This window comes from Apium graveolens, chromosome 11 (assembly GCF_009905375.1).
Source record: "Apium graveolens cultivar Ventura chromosome 11, ASM990537v1, whole genome shotgun sequence".
Lineage (NCBI taxonomy): Eukaryota > Viridiplantae > Streptophyta > Magnoliopsida > Apiales > Apiaceae > Apium > Apium graveolens.
Genome location: NC_133657.1, coordinates 46774166 through 46778790, shown reverse-complemented (window position 1 = coordinate 46778790; position 4625 = coordinate 46774166). Strand labels below are relative to the sequence as shown.

Sequence of the window (4625 nt, the reverse complement as noted above, 5' to 3'; positions counted from 1 at the left end):
GGTTTCAAGGTCATCCAGTTTCACCTTCCTTGAAAGAATAGTCTTCATAAACTTCGCATAACTAGGCATTTGCTCCAGAGCCTCAGCGAAAGGTATATTGATGTGAAGTTTCTTGAACACCTCCAGAAACTTCCCGAACTGTCTATCCAGCTTTTGTTGCTGCAATCTCTTAGGAAAAGGTGGTGGAGGATAGAGTTGTTTCTCCCCTGTATTAGCCTCAGGCAGAGTGTGTTCAACAGTAGTCTTCCTTGGCTCCGCCGCTTTCTCCTTTTGCTTAGATTCTTCATCTCTAATTCCAGTTTCTCCTTCTTTTGCCTTTTCAGCATCAGCAACTTTTCCAGACCTTAAGGTAATAGCCTTGACTTGCTCTTTAGCTTCCTTCCTGCCTGGTACTTCCGTGTCACTGGGAAGGGTGCCAGGTTGACGATTGAGCACTGTATTGGCTAATTGACCGATTTGATTTTCCAAGGTCTTGATAGAAACCGCCTGACTCTTGCATAACAGCTTAAGTTCCTCAAAATCAGCACTAGTAGGTGCAGCTGTACTTCCCTGTTGAGGATATGATTGCCTTGTAGCATACTGCTGTGGTTGCTGGAATCCAGGTGGGTTAAACTGTTTACTCACTCCTTGCTGATATGGTGGCTGAATAGCATTCTGATTATTTTCCCAGCTGAAATTTGGATGATTTCTGTTGTTAGGATGATAGGTTACTGGCACAGGCTGCTGTTGTCGCTGATAGTTATTCACATACTGAACATATTCATTGATAAGAGAACACTGATCCGTAGCATGAGAACCTACATAAAGCTCACAAACCATAGCTATTTGATTAGCTCCATATGTAGCCAGAGAATCAACCTTCATTGATAGCGCTTGGAGCTGGGCTGCAATAGCGGTGGCTGCATCAACTTCCAGAATACCTGCTACCTTGCCTGACGTCATCCTCTGAGTTGGGTTTTGATGCTCATTTGCAGCCATCGTCTCTATAAGATTATACGCCTCAGTATAGCTTTTAGTCTATAAGGCGCCTTCAGCTGCTGCATCGAGCATGGGCCGAGATTGGACCCCCAAACCATTATAGAAACCAGTGATCACCATCCAATCCGGCATTCCATGATGTGGACATTTTCTCAACATTTCCTTGTAGCGTTCCCAAGCCTCGCACATAGATTCTGTAGGTTGCTGCGCAAACTGAGTAAGAGCACTCCTCATAGCAGCAGTCTTTGCCATCGGATAAAACTTCACCAGAAACTTTTGCGCAAGATCTTGCCACGTAGTGATGGACCCAGCTGGTTCAGAATGTAACCAGTCTTTAGCCTTGTCCCTCAGTGAGAATGGGAAAAGCCTCAACTTGATAGCCTCATCAGTCACGCCATTGTACTTAAAAGTGCTGCAGATCTCGACAAAATTCCTTATGTGCATGTTGGGGTCTTCAGTTGCCGCTCCTCCAAAAGAAACAGAATTCTGCACCATCTGAATAGTGCCCGGCTTGATTTCAAAGGTGTTAGCTTGAATAGCCGGATGAAGGATGCTTGACTGAATGTCATCAATTTTAGGCCGAGAAAAATCCATAAGAGCTGGATCAGCTTGAACAATACGATCTCCCATGTTTACTGGTTCTTTCTGCTCAGTTCCTGAATCCGAATCCTCAAAATCTAACTTCTCCGGAATATCAAGAACTTCGTCTGTCTCCTCAGCTGTATCTAAAGTCCTCTTGCGAGCACGAGAACGAGTTTGCATAAACGCTTGCTAAAGTACCTGAAACACAACCGAAAACAATAATTAACTACTACGTCCTAATCACTGAGTCCTAATGACCAATGATGGTAAGTACATAAACTAAACAAATACGCCGAGTCCCCGGCAGCGGCGCCAAAAACTTGTTAGGGCGAAATCACGCACTAATATTCACGCAAGTATACGCGTTCGCAAGTAATATAGAACACTTTCTAATTCGTTCCCACAGAGACTCAGACTAAATTATTGTCTAATTACACTCACTCACCAATGTACGATTACTTCTCAATGTTAAGACACTAACACTTAAGATTGTTGATTAAATATTAACTACAATTAACTACTTAATTAATCACTTACTTAACACTTCAAATTATCAATAATAAAACACTCATGAGATCACAACTTCATTATTACTTCCTTCAATAGCCATTGTTATTACCTTTAGCATGTGACAGTGATGATTTTAATCGAATAACACGAAACTGATAAAAGCCAACTTTCATTGTACTAATACCATTCTACCAAGCATCCACAATTAAGATAGAAGTTGAATAGTCATCAATTATGTTGAGTTCCTATATGTCTACAGAAATTGACAACACAACGATTTAAGAACAAGTTATTCCTTTTAATTACATAGGGCAAATAAAACTGTTAGAGTTACCCACTAATCATGCACAACGTACATGAACCTATGCTAGCATGGCAAGTTCTAAATCTCAAGATCCACCGTCGCTTCACAAGAGATTAACACCCTATCTTATATGTTCGCGACGCACATAAGACGACTACGCACAACCAATACTAGATATCATACAATCATCACACACTAAAGTATTAAACAATTAACTAAAGAATTCCATAATAAATCCGTTGCAACCCCATGATCACGATTAGCCCATAATAGCACTTATCGTCATCATGGGTTCATATGAAATCATGATAAACAAACACAAGAAAATAATAACTAAACTAATTATATTAAAACAGAGTACGTCACAAGAGTAAATAAGTTCAAAGCAAGAAAACTAGCATCCAACGTTACAATGAAACAAGAATCACAAGAAGATATGATTCCTCTTCGTTGCGGTGTGCTAAATCGGTCTTCTTCCTTATCTCCTTCGCTCCTTGCATAAAAACACGATCTTCTTCAATCCCCCCTTGTGAAAACGTCTCAAATCTACTTATATAATAGTCCCATAAAACTCAGATTACATAGAAGTGGAAACCAAACAGAAGTAGAAGTCCTGAAATAATATATTTTTTTCCCCGACCCTGCGCGGCCGCTCAGCATAGCTGAGCGGGCGCTCAGCTTGCTGCGCGGCCGCTTAGACCTCTACTGGAAAAAATCTGATTTTGCTCCGTTTCTTCACCGTAATCTGCCCGTTTCTTTCCTTTCGCAATGGTGAACACATGCCAAGGCTTATTCTTGATGATTCCTCCCCCGAAATGCAACTAATACCCTGAAATGCATAAACACTAGAAAAACGCATCAAATACACAAAATACTTGATTTCAAGACACCAATTTAAGCCATTTTAAGACGTTCTAAGTGGTATAAAATGCCACTTATCATGTAGTAAGCTAATATCAGGCAAGTGTTCTGAACTTTCTCGAGATATTGTAGTATTTGATAGTCAGATTGATACTGCTAGTGCTTTGAAGCACTGAAACCTAAACTCTGATTCCAGTTATTGTTCTTGAGCCATAAACCTTATTCTTTCTAGACCATTGATTGTTGTATACCTAAACACAAATCTCAAGTATACGATATTACTCCACAAATACATGTAAACAAAATCCCAAACACTGAACTGAATTACTTGTACATTCAATCATTGTATCCTATGCTTTGAAAGCCCAAATCTTTGAAACCCTGAAATGTTGATTCCTTTGTTATCCAATTCTTTCATTACCCAGCATCCAAGGTTTTAAATTGCCTTATTGATCCTTACAAGGATTGAAACCCTTTCATTGTTAAACATTTATTGTTGTTAATGATTTCGGTTATTGTTTATTATTGCATATTCTGTTATTATGTTAGAATTGGATTGTTTTTATAAAATTGTAGACCAGATTCGTGGTCAGACCATATAATGGTCAAGTTAGGCCAATGTGTGCCTTGGATCCAGTAGTTAGAGCAATGCTGTGTGCCTTGCTCGGGGTTAGTGCGTGACTGATCAGCAACCTAACCTTGGTTTTTAAATTAAAAGTATAATATCCAATTCTAAATCATAATCCAATATTCACTTGATATCATAATCATATTCACCTGATGATCATTATTCTCAGTTTTGTCATTGTGACTTGCTGAGCTAGTTAGCTCATTTGTGCAATGTTGTTTATATTCTTTCCAGTTAAAAATGAACCAGTTGGTAGCGAGGATCCCCAGTCCAGCGCGAGAGCTAGGGGTTCAGGTTGAGAAAGCTGAGCTAGTAGGCTTCTTTTGGGATAATTTAAGTTTGTAAAAGTTTGTAATAATGTTTAATACTCAGTTTGAGTTTGAAATAGTTGGGATTTGAACGGTTTGTAATATATTAGTGTTTGTTTGGCTTGTGTGCATACTTTAACCTGTTGCGGTCCGTGGTGGTTGATAAGTAGGGTCACTGCATATATTATTATTATCTTTATTATTGTTATAAGCAGGTTATAATTAAGGTGTGTGTGTGGACCCCAAACTTCTGACCCGGGTTTGGAGGGCGCCACAAACTCTACTGGAGAAGCGAAAATCTCAAACAAGTGAGCATCATCTTTTAGATGATTTTTTGGCTCACTTGCCATTTCTTTTTTATTCCACCGAGAAATCTTCGCAAAATCTCAAATCAATCACCACATATTCTATAGTAATTTTAACTCCAAACTCTGTCATTTCTACTATCTCGACG

General features: G+C 39.3%; 1 non-coding gene across 1 annotated transcript; it reads left to right on the top strand.

The window, feature by feature from the left end:
* Positions 1-1108: 1108 nt before the first annotated feature.
* LOC141698846 (small nucleolar RNA R71) lies at positions 1109-1215 on the top strand. Its single transcript, XR_012565345.1, has one exon. It is a non-coding gene; the product is annotated as a small nucleolar RNA R71 (small nucleolar RNA).
* Positions 1216-4625: the final 3410 nt, after the last annotated feature.